Below are 13,685 nucleotides of genomic sequence, written 5' to 3' on the forward strand. Positions count from 1 at the left end.
AGAACTTCTTAAGAAAAGGAAAGTGTATCAATTCTTTCAGAAATGGGCGTAACATAAATTACATGATTATAGGGAGCTTTCTTGGGTTATCATTTTAAATATCATTCAGCTATAAGTAAGTTTAGTTTGAATATTTTAAAATTCAGTTCTCAATGATTGAATGTAACCTGGAAACTGTTACAACCCTGAAATGAACCTAGGGTAAAAGGTCACATTGGTGACCTTGTGGTCTTTATAATCCTTTAGGATTTCAGGTCTGTACTTAAGTAGGGTCCTTTCCTGTTGTTCTTCTTCAAGGTACTTTTACTGCTGCCTCCCCATCACTTATGGCTTTACTTTCCTGACAATACTAGCTAAAGGAAAAATCTCTCATCAGTCACCCTTCCTCTCATATCACCTTATGTTTTCATTCTTAGCACTCATAAGAACAAGAAAGTATCTTGTTTGTTTATGTATGAATGTTTAATATCTGTCTCTTTTTAAAATATGCAAATTTTTGGAGGTTAGAACTCTATCTTTTTCACCCCTGTATCTTCTGTATACAGAATAAAGTTTGATAAATAATATTCACTTGCCATATGTTAATATACGTTAACTGACGAACAGGTGAGAGTTTGCTAGTCTGCAATCTTTTCATTTCTTTATATTCTTTCTGAGCTTTTACAGTCTATGAATTGTTGACAGCTCTAGATGGACCTGTGTGCTATTTATCTTGGAACCTGAACAGCCAATTGATTATAACTTAGCTGTGCCCAACAATGAAAACATGCCTTATGATTCTGGGCCTATTGAGGCTACCAAAATGGTGTATAAGGGGTTCAGTTCTAAATTAGGAATAACATGAAGCAGCATCAAATACAAACCACTTTGACTGCTAAAAAGAAAAGAATATATGGCATTTTAAGGTAAATTTTAATGTATAAAATAGAAGGAATATTTTGAAAGTTTAAAATTGAGGATCTTTTTATAAAGTCAACCTCAATGTGCATGATAAAACATCTATATTCAAACTTCATTTTTATGCCAGTAGCTTTAGATATTAAAAGGATTGATACTTTTGAAAAGGAACTCCTATAGCTATTTTAGTTCTCTGTCCCATTACACTTCATCTTCTTACTGCTTAGTTTTGAGCTCAAAATTTGATACAGGCTCTTCCTGTATGAATATTATAGGATCTAATAATTACAGTTTAATAAAATGAAACTCAAGGGTGAGATTCATCAACTAGAGAAATGTAGGGGTTTTTTCATGCAATTTAATAACATCAAATGGCCTCTATAATCATTTCCATATAAAGCATCAAAAATGGCTTAACTGGGTTCATGCAGGTAGTTAAAAATACGCTCAGACAGATCATATACAAGTATAGCAATTTTATTAAATTATGTTTTATTATTCTTTTTGTATATAGTAAAAACTAGATGGGCTATTTGACATTTCGTATTTAAGTTTTCTAGGGTTGGACATAGAAACATTGAAATAGAGGGATGAAAGGAATATTTAGACAATTTATACACATTAGACTTAGGACTGGCAATACCTAACCTTGTGACAAATAGTTGTTAATACTACAATTAGAGACCCTCTGGATAGAAGCATTAATAATAGTCCATAAAATTTCAGTAAGGTAATCATTATATGTACACACATGAAGCCATCATTGAGGTAGATCCTGAGCACATGTGAATTTTGAGAAGTAAATATTCAAAAGAAGCTACTTTAGCTGTAGCCTTTAGCAGGAGAAACTGATTTTTCCATTAACCTTATTAGTGTAGGGGATGCTCAATGAGAATTTTAAAAGGAAACATATATTAAAAATGTTAGAAGAAAATATATTTCCAACTAAATTTGAAATTAAATGGTGTGATACAAGTAGAAAAAAAAATCACAAAAATTACAAGGAGTTAACTGAGTTTCTAGTGCTAGTTTGCCCACATAGGAAGAGTTGGACTTTGAAGAAGTGAAAGTACTTCAGTGAGCCTCATTTTCACACCTATAAAATGACAAGAGCACTACTTTCACCTAAACAGTATGATTAGGATTAATCTTTTAAGATAATAGATAAATATTCTAGAGTATTATTCAATATTTTGTTTTCAACAATTTATTGTAGACCTTATCTAGTGAAATAAGGCATCAAAGATAAATAAAAGATATAAAGATGGGAAGGAAAATTAAAACTCAGTGTTTGCAGACAATATATTTGAATAAATTCATCAAACTATTGGAAATAATGAGTAATGAGTGAATAATATAATACACAAAGTTAATATACAAAAACAAAACAAAACAAAAACCTTGTCCTTCTAAACAGTAGCAATGATGTGGAAGTGAATTTACATGTAATCTAGAAGAAGAAAACAAAAAAATCAGCAATATAGCTAAAGAAATATGTACAAAACCTCTCAGTAAAATATTAAGAGCACTCTTGAAAAAATTCAATCAGTTGAGATATATGATGTTAATTGATTACAGCACTCAGTATTATAAAGATGTCAATTCACTCCAAATTAAATTATAGATTCAAGAGAATATCTCAAACTATCAGCAAATTTTTTGTGTGGAAAATGACAAATTGATTCTAAAATTTATATTGAAATACAAAATATTGATAATAGTTATGATGATTTTGAATAACAAAGTTCGAGTACTTTCACAATCAGAAATCAAGACTTACTAGAATTAATCATTAATATGACCAAGAAATATTGGTTGAGTGGTATATAAAATACGTTAATAGAAGAAATTAAAGACGCTAAAAATCTGCCTACCCTTTGAAGTTTCCTGCAATCATAGTGGCATATACCGTAGAATAATAAAAATGAATTAGGTACTATTATGGCACACTATTTGGATATTTCTCTAAACGATTTTATTAAAGAATCCAAACAATACAAATATTCACAAAATGCATATTGAGCTAACATAAACAACTGGGTTGTCAAATGAAACTCTTGTGAATTACCCATATTACTAATAATTTTAAGATTAAAAGATGTCAATAGATAATTTCAAATTAGGCTTAGGTCTCCCCATGTCCTTCCTTTCATCATTGGACATGGAGTCTTTGCCTAGCGTAGATGAGATCTCTAATGAAGTATACAAATCATCTCACATATCGAGAAGCATCTAGGTCATAAGATATCTATATTTAATACTCCCAGAAAGTTATGTAGCTCACTTCACATTCAATGAGGATATATTCTTCATAAATCTATATATTGAAGATTTACTTACATCAGCAGTTATAAAACAGGGTATGATGCTATAAGCATTTCCTAGATATGTACTCTCCTCCTAGCAATTACCATTATTGCCTTTAGTGGTAGATCACTGATCAACATACTTCCATGGATATTGATCAGGCTCCCTGCCTTCTTTCTTTTCCCAGGAACAAACTCCAGTAGTTGAGTAAGGAATGAATCAGAAGCCAATTGCTTTGGTTTCTTCATACATACATGGATACATACATACTAATAATTTTATATACATGGAATTTCTCTGGAAGGGCCCATGAAAAATAATAATTGTGGTAACTTCTGCAGAAAAAATTTGTGAACTGGCTGTTGACATGTAGGAGAAATTTTTTGTTTTTTGCTTTTTTTAATAGTACATCCTTTCTTACCTTGTGGCTTTTGTACCTTGTGTATTAATTAATATTTAGAAAATAATCTAATCTTTGATTTTGAAAAGTGTTCTCCTTGAAAATGATACCAAAACAAAACAAAAAACTATTTGAGCAGCAAAGTTTATGATAACTGTGTATGGGTTGTGTATTGCTGCGATAACCATAAAGGTGTGCTGCTCACATCTTGTTTTAAGAAAGAACTTGTTCAGCTGCAAGGAATGAAAATAGTAAATTATCTCTGGCTGCAGCATTTTCATGATCTACCTCAGGTTTGTAGGACAGCTCCCAGTTGATGATTGACTAGTATAAGGGTTTCAGTGCCTGTCTATCTCAGCTGAATGTGGAACTTCTCAGAAGAGTCATGTTTACTCTAGAATTCCCCATTGGTTTTATGAAGACTGTCAAATTTTTGCTGCATTTGGTGGGTCTCCAGGACCAATTTCATTGCCTCCCCACTTTCCTTTAAAGTTTCAGATTTAGTCTGAAGCTTAGTCTGAAAGCCTTTTCTTCATAATTATTCCTTCTTTCTTTTTTATCCATCATAATAAAATGCTGACATTCCTAATTCTCTCTCATTTTCTGCTTCTCAGAGAGCCAAACTAATACAGCTTGTATGAGGAATGGTTCAAGCCGGTAAAATGACGATTTAGGACTGGATCTCTCAAGGCTTGGCTGGTAGTGAATACTGATCTGTAAGGTAGGTGGAACGTGTATAGTCCTTGATACCAGATTGTAGTCTAGTTATTTAAACTTTCACCTGGGTTGATTTGATTATGCTCCAATGGAAAGGAATACCCAGGCTGTTACAATGATTCAGTCTTTGAAAAGTAAAGGGTAGAGAATAAAATATGTAAGAACCATGGGTTTACTGGTTGTTATTAAATTTCACTGATGTGCTATAGAGAGATAGTGAAAAAGTGTGGAGAGTTAACCACAAATGGCAACTAAATGTGAAGTGCAAAAGCATCTCTGTGGTAACTTTCATAGGGCCCCTATCTTCTGAAATGAAAAAGAAAAAGAAAATCTGAAGACCAAATCCAGGATCCATTAGTTGGGGTCCCTTAGCTTTAAAGACTGTTGAATCTTCACTCCAGGCAGGTCTGCAATGCCAAATTCAGTGCCCTTTTTGGAAAACCTGGAACTTTTATGCCAGGGACATATAAATTGATACCCTTGGAGACGAAAAGTGCCATGATCTTCCCCACTAGTGTCCTTCCCTTGTTAGAAGGAAACCATCCGGAGACAAGGTATTGAATAGAGTCTTGGCTAACGTCATCATTAACGTGGATCTTCTGGGTTTCCAAGTGTGTAACTCAGAGTGACACTTGACATTTGTATAACTTCTCAAATTTGTCCTTAGATTGTGGGGTAAAAGCTATTATAGTGGAAAAGATAAAGTGGAAGCCTCTGAAACTCACTTCCCCATCTTAATCAACAATCAGTATAGCAAATCACAAACAGTATTACAACCTGGGTTGAGTAGTGAAGTGGTGGTAGGCTTAGGAATCTTAAGAATTCAGGAATAGAGATGCCTATTATATCTCAAGTTTTTTTTTTTTTTTTAATTTATTTATTTATTTTATTTATGGCTGTGTTGGGTCTTCGTTTCTCTGCGAGGGCTTTCTCTAGTTGTGGCAAGCGGGGGCCACTCCTCATCGCGGTGCGCGGGCCTCTCACTATCGCGGCCTCTCTTGTTGCGGAGCACAGGCTCCAGACGTGCAGGCTCAGTAATTGTGGCTCACGGGCCCAGCCGCTCCGCGGCATATGGGATCCTCCCAGACCAGGGCTCGAACCCACGTCCCCTGCACCGGCAGGAAGATTCTCAACCACTGCGCCACCAGGGAAGCCCCTATATCTCAAGTTTTATTCATCATTCTGGCCACTGAAGAAAAATATCCTGAAAAATGACTCAAAGGCTAACACTAGATTAGCTAAGCAGCATTCTGGAGTGCAGTTGCTGGGCAGGAGATGGCACATTTGCTAGAGCAGATTAATGTGTTTTCAAGATATAAAGGCATTCACTGCCTAATTCTGCTTCCCTCCACTCCTTTTTCTCAAAGGCTTTACCCTCTAACATACTGCTCTAATACGCTGCTAATATACCCTCTTACGATGATATACTTCATTTCAGCATCTCCTTACTGAAGGACTCAACAAGTACAATTGACAAACATGACAACAGTCAAAGAATGATTAACACATATCTTGAGTATGAGAATTTTGATCTCTGTGACCCTGCTGTAGCTCAAAATGGTGAGAATGGGAATAGAATTCTCATCAGTATAAGTGAACATCTCCATCTGGAAATGTTTGCAACCAAATATTTGAGATTAGTTTTCCAGGGTCTTTGTTTTGTACTCAAGAATATGCTTTTCCTGAGGTTGGGTATGAGTACATTTGTTCCCTGTTACAGATAGTTACAGATCTTTGTTCACTGTACTGATGATCCCTAGGAGAACAATAAGAGACTCACAGGTAAAAATGCTGCGAATCACTGTAAGGTGGTGATCTGAGGTTGTTTTAAGCTGTTATATTCATGCTAATTTTTTATGAAGCAATAGAAAACAAATACACTCCAGGGTAACTACATAATTAATGTCTTATAAATACTTATCTTAATGGCCATCCTTCTATCTTTCTGGATGAGAGAACTAGGATGGTTTAGCATTTAATATTCCTATTCACTTAACTATGGGAAGGTATCCATGCTAGTGAAATATATTTCTGTGTATTGATATTTTATTTACCTCATTTTCCCTTCACTGTTCCTGCTCTTTGTTATTGCAAATATAATCATATGAGAGCCATCTTAATATTTTTTGTTTATTTGTATTCCACTCATTGGCATCATCTATTTAATATATTCTAGCAGTGTCACAGAAGCTTTTGTTATAAAAATTCAGAGGTTTTGTTATTCGGCATTCAGTATTCCAGCAGAAGACATTTAATAACATTAAGCATGCTGTTGTTCCATATTCTCATTATTTCCTCTGGATATACATGTTTTTGGAAACATTATTTGTAAATTCTTAGAAGAAATTCTCCCAAAAATGTATAAAATTTTTCTGGGATTGTGAGGTTATTGGAATTCTCTAGAGGAATAATAACTTTATTTTTTAAAATATTCCTATTAATAATGTCAACACTAAATATAAACTCTTTTCTTAATTAACATTTTTGTTTTGCTATTAAATACAAATTTAGGAATGATCACAGTATGCTGAAAAGAGTGTTTGATCTATTCCCAGGTCCACTGTAGTGAATTTGCCCATGACTAGGGAGCAGGATGAGAAGGGGAGTGGATACATTTACAAACCACAGAAAGGCTCTCTTTGAGAATTACAGGTCACAACTACAAAGACTACTTCACCATGTAGTAAATTGGTTATCACTGAGTATGTTTAATTATAAGTGAGCTAGCTATCATTTAAAGAAACTTTAGAATACATTCTACTGTATTGGGTAGGGTACAATTAATACACCTTACAACTCTTTTACAACTTATAACACTTTATAATTCATAACATGTAACTCAGCGTAAGACTGCCTTGAAGACTGCCTTGAATTCAGGGAGTCTCCAGTGGTTAGATACTGAGAGATGCTTCTGTGAATCTCCATTTTATAGCTAAGAAAACTAAGTAGTGAAGATTACGGGGAAAGGCACTCATATCTAACCAATTCTAAGAATCACCACCCCTTCTATATAGGTGTGTAAAATCATTTGTATTTTTAACCCTTGAACAACAGAATATAAATGCAAATCCTTCATAACTAGTTAAGAATAGGGGAAATAAGGCATTTTTCTGCAAAACACACTGCCAGAGTCAGGCTTAGGCAATCCATGGCACAGATTTCTACCTTTAAAAATGACTTGAAAAAGACTTGGTAGCTCAAGTTCTGCCGCAAAATTATCTCCCCCATAACCTATCATAACAACTGATGGTGACATGTGACTTCTGCTTAAATTTTATTGACCAGATCAGCCACATGGCTTTGCAAGGGAACTGAGAGTAGATGAGAAAATAGAATAGTCCATATGCTTTGTTATCTATCCAAATATCTTAAAACACTGCCACTTAATACATTTTAGACTGAAAAAAGATAAAAATCATGTTAACTGAAAAGAAAGTTCCTTAAAAATGACCCATTTTTAAATGGTAAAGACAACCAAAAATCCACTCCACCATAAAAGCAATGAGAACACAGAGGGGGAAAAAAAGTCTGTCAAAATCAATGTCTTCAGAACACAGGAAATTAAATTAAAAGCTTGCAGCAGTCCTGAGTGTTTATTCAAGAAAATTTGTTTACTCTTAGTAATAATAGCAAGGTTTGTGGCACTTTAACTTGCTCTATTCCCATCCTTTGTCCCTAAATTTATATTAGACTGAAAACCAACAGCCTCATAATTATAATAGTAGTAAAAAACAGCAAACTGACCCCCACTGGAGAGGCATACCAGGTTTGGATATCTAAAATAAAAAGCCCAAAGTTTAGTGAATTATTATTTGACCTGTCTGGACAGCTACCTGAAATACTTGATTCTCTGGGCTTTTCTATATTTGATGTGACAAGGAGCTTGCTCTTTGCAAACAGCCCTATCCTCCGGGCATTTTTCAAAACAAACAGTGGCAATTGTTTAACAACACAACTGCCTGAGGTGGTGATAACAGTTGGAGCCAACAGAAGTGTGACCAAGAAACTTAAAAGGAAAAAATGGAGAATGCAATATTGAAAGGGCACTTAGAAAACCTCTGACATACCCTGACATTCTGGAAGACCACATACATGTACAGAGCTGTGTGCATACCCAGGATTTGCACAAGCCCGTGAGAGACCTGAGAAGGTCCTAAACTCTGAACTCTGGCTGACTTAAGATTGTAGGCAAACAGGAAGTAAAAATGAAGCTAGACTTGAAAATTGCCTGGCAGAACATTAAAAGACACATACACAAACACAGATGACTTTGGCAAAAACTAGAAGATGAATTGGTTCAAATAATTTACAGGAATCTCTTAAGTGATCATTAAGTGGACTGAATAGAGCCTTTAGTGGCTTTAAAACAGAGATCTCATGTAACAAAGAAAGAGATTTTTAAGAATTAGTCCAAAGAAATTACTAAATGAATATGTAGCAAGCATAAAAACAACAACAAGCAACAACAATAGGGAACCCTGAGATTGGGGGTAAGGAGGGATTATTTCAAAGTTGCCACATTTAAAATATTAACTACATATGCAAAGTGATAGAACAACAAATCCTGAGGAGAGGGAAACAAATAATTCCCAGAGTGGCTACATTTTATTATTTTAAAAGTTCAGTTTTCAAAAAAATTAAGAGAAATGCAAAAAGACAAAAGTATAGTCCATACCCAGGGGAAAAAAAGGTGCAGCCAATAGAAACTATACCTGAGGAAGTCTAGAATGTCAATGAATAGATATATTATTATTTTTTAACTGAGCCAAATAGAAACTCTAGAGTTGAAAATACAAAAACTGAAAGGAAAAATTCACTGTAGTATCTTAACAACATATTTGAACATACAGAATAAATAATTATCAAACTTGAAGACGGCAACTGAGATTATCCCATATGAGGAACAGAACAGAAAAAAAATAAAGAAAGATGAACAGAGCCTCAGAGATATGTGTGACACTATCAAATATACCAAAATGTTCATAATGGGCGTCCCAGAAAAAGGGAAGAGAAAGGGACAGAAAGAATATTTAAGGAAATAATTTCCAAAACTTCCCAAAACTGATGAAAAACATTGGTCTGATTTTCAAACATTGAAACAATTTGATTGAAAAACACACCCAAGTATTTTAACAAACTCCAACTAAAATAAACTCAAAGAAAGCCACACCTACACTCATCATGGTAAAATTGTCAAAATCCAAAGAGAAAAAAAAAAGAAAATCTTGAAAACAGAATGAGAGAATATATTATCACGTGAAAGTGTGGACAAGAACCGTTGCCCGTCATTTCAGTAAACAAAGAACGTTGCAATGACATTCCAATAGACAACTAATGTTGCCTGCCATCAAGTCATCAGCAACTCCAGCTGTGCAGATGCTGTACTCTGAGGGGAATTCAGGATGAAGAAAAACAGGACACTGACCCTAGATATTTAAGATACATACCTAAGGAATAAGTTCAATGAGCCCAAACTCTTGCATCTTCCCATACATGGAAAAATCACTAAAATCATTAACTTGAGATGCCTGTTTTTTGTAATTAGCAGTAATCTTGCAATCTTCAACTACATTTTTTGTTTCAGCAAAAACTCCTGTATTTCCAGGCTACTCCCTTATCTCTTCTGAGAGGTTGTTTCCTTGGCTATAGTCCTCAGTAAAGTCCCCAAATAAAATGTAACTTTCAACTTTTAGGTTATGTGTTTTTCTTCAGTGGACAAAAGGAATCCTCAAGAAGATTAACAGCTGACTTTGTATCATGGAAACCTGAAGGCAAATGGATGACACATTCAGGTGTTTAAAGAAAAAAATAATGTAAAGCAAGTATTCTATATTTAGCAAAATTATACTTCAAAAATTAAGGAGAATTTAAGGCATGACTGGAAAACAAAATTGAGAAAATTTGTTGCTAGTAAACTTGCATTATAAGAAAAAGTAAAAGGAGTCATTATGGCTGAAATAAAAAAGACACTAGAGTGTCATTTAAATCCACACAAAGAAATAAAGAAAAGTGATAAAGATGACTATTTAGGTAAATATAAAAGACAGTATAAATGTATATTTTATACACATAACATAAAATACACCATTTTCACTATTTTAAAGTGTACAGTTCAGTGGTAAATATTTAATATAGTCATAGTGTTATACGGTCATCATCACCATATAGTTCCAAATCATTTTTATTACCTCCAAAGGAAACCCTGTATCCATTAAGCTTTTACTCCCCACTTCTTTCTTCCCCAGCCCTGGACAAACACTAATCTGTTTTCTGTCTCTGTGTATTTGCCTATTCTGAATATTTCATATCAATGTTTTCATATAATACATAGCATGAACTCCAGCAGGGCACAGCAGCATGAACTTCAGGCAGGTCTGTCTACTGATGTTCAGTTAGCAAAGACTGCAGGGGTGTTTGGTGGCAAAGGCTGTGGATATTGTCTTGTTTCTCTTTTCTCCAATAGGGGGAAGTCATGGCCAAGGGAATTCATCTTGGTGCCAAGTTCTGCTGGCCTAGCGATTAGGTGATTCAGGTTAATTGCTTCCTAAATTCTTCTATGAGGCCATTCTCATTTTTAGTTCTCCTTTGAATTGCTGTATATTCTTAATTGTACACCAGAGTTCTCCAAGAGCTATCTGTATCCATGAGGAGTTGTTAAATCATTGTTTTTGAGGGGGATGAGGGCTAGGACCTCCTAGTCCACCATCTTGCTGTCATCATATTTGACAGTATAATATTTCAGTAAGGATAAAATTATATATCAGTTGAATACAATTTATAGTTCAAAACAAGTCATTATATTTATGGTCAGTTGATTTTTGACAAGGAAGAATGCCGCGTCAATTCAATGAGAAAACAAATAGTGCTGGTACCACTGGATCTCCATATATAAAAGAATGAAGAAAAATAAATAAATACATAAATAAATAAATAAAAGAATGAAGAAAGAATATATAAACAAATTGCCTCATCCTATGTGGAAAAATTAACTCACATAGGTAGATAAATGTAAGCACTAAAATAATAAAACTCTTAGAAGAAAACATAAGACTAAATCTTCATGGTCTTGAATCAAGCCATTTTTTTTTTAGATATGATATCCAAGGAAAAATGAGAGAAGAAAATACTAGGCAAACAGTACCTTGTCAAAGTTAAAAAAAAAAACTTTTTTGCTTTAAGGACACCATCAAGAAATTGTAATGATAACTCACAGAATTGGGGTAAATATTTCCAAATCATATATATGACAAGAGACCTATATCCAGTATATGTAAAGAACTCTTAAAACCTAACAATAAAAAGGCAAATGACCCATCTTTTAAAAAATGGATAAAGAATATGGACATATATTTTTATAAAATATATATATGAATGAACAATACACATATGGAAAGATGCTCAACATCATCATCTGTTAAAGAAGTGCAAACCAATTCACTGTGAAATATGACTTCATATCTGCTAGGATGGCTAGAAGCAAAAAGGCAGAATGAGTTTTGGCAAAAATGTAAGAAACTAAGACTCTCATACAGTGCTGATAGGAATTTGAAATGGTGTAGCCACTTTGGAAAATAATTTGAGTATTTCTGAAAAAGTTAAGCATGTTCCTATCTGATCCAGCAATTCTACTCTTAGTTATATACCCAAGACAATTGAAAACACATGTCCACACTAAAAATTGCACGTGAATAATATCCCAAAGTGTAAATAACCCAAAAATCCATCAGCTGTTAAATGGATTAGAAAAATGTGACTTATCCATGAAATAAAATACAATTCAGCACATTCTACAACATGGATGAATGATGAAAAAAGTATGCTAAATGAAAGAAGTCAGACACAAAGGAAACATATTTTAGGTATCCATTTTTATGAAGGGTCAAAATACACAAATTCATAGAGACAGAAATGTGTTAGTGTTTGCCAGGAGCTAGAGAGAGGCGGGGGATGCATAGTGACTGCTCATGGGTATGACGCTTCTCCATGAAGGGTTGAAAATATTCTGGAATTAGATAGTGGTGATGGTCACACAACATCATGAATATACTAGAAACTGCTGATTAGTACATTTTAAAAGTTAATTTTTTGATATGTGGATTATATCTCAATAAACTTTCATAAAATTAAAATGGGAGCCAGGGTTGGACATATGTCTAGATAGACAAAAATCTGAACTAAAATTTGAAAGAGCAATTTCTCACCAATTCTTAATTCATAATTTATATTAAATTTAGGGGTTGTACCTAATAAAATGCTAACCTGTAAGAAACTGTTCTCTGTCCATAACACAGTTTGAAAATATGAACCATTTCAAGTTACTGTAGGCAGAACAGCAAGTGACAAAAATTCAATTATTTCTATTCTTTACCATCAGAGGTAGTTATGCCTTTGTAATAATTTACTATATTTCTGTGGTGAATGATTAAACTAAAAACCTAGACTTCAGTCTTCAAGATGAAATACTTATTTTCTATTAAGCAGCATAACCATGTGTTCAGAAAGCAGAATAAGATGATTGTTGAAATAAGTATGGCTGGTGAATTTAGACTACTTATAGTTAGGGGAACATTTTCTCCACACCAAACATTTTCATTTGATCACGAAATGGATCATTTTTCACTTGCTTCAATCCCTTTTATTTATACAGGGAAAGTAAATTGGCATGCCATGCTTAGTAACATTGTGTCTTTTTTAAAATTAGTTATATATATGAACTATTTTGTGCTTACTGGAACATACTCAACAAACGAGTAATGTTGCATTTTCCAGAGTTTTTTTTTTCTCCCTTTAAGTTTTACTGTTTTTTTCTTTGAGGTAAAGAAAGTCTAAGGTCTGCTTACACTTGAAGGTAAAAAATGCCACCTTTCAAGTGTAGCATAAATAACTGTATGCACCTTATCTACAGCTTTCCCACAGTCTGAAGTACTTTTCTTCAATAAAATGTTTACTAATAATCTATTTTCCACTAAATCCAGTTTATTCTGCTAAAGATAAGTTTGACTTTTTATCTCTGATAAATTTTAATTTATTTTATTTTTGAGTAAGAGTAAACATATATCTATATAGGAACATTTTTTATATACATACACATGATCCTTGAACAGTGTAGGGGTTAGGGGCACCGACTGCTCCCCCATGCAGTTGAAATTCAAAGTACTGCTATCTCTTCCTCAAAAACAAAGGATTGATAAATGTCTCATTCAAGGGCAGGAAGTTGAAACACTTTGGTTAGAATCAAGATTCAAACCCTAGTTCTTTTGACTCCACATATTGTGTTCTCAGATGAACACAAAACGTTTCCTCATACATCGTTAATTTAAAGATCTGTAAAATGAAAATACAGGTACTACATATACTGAAAAAA

The sequence above is a fragment of the Balaenoptera ricei genome, chromosome 3, assembly GCF_028023285.1.
Source record: "Balaenoptera ricei isolate mBalRic1 chromosome 3, mBalRic1.hap2, whole genome shotgun sequence".
NCBI lineage: Eukaryota > Metazoa > Chordata > Mammalia > Artiodactyla > Balaenopteridae > Balaenoptera > Balaenoptera ricei.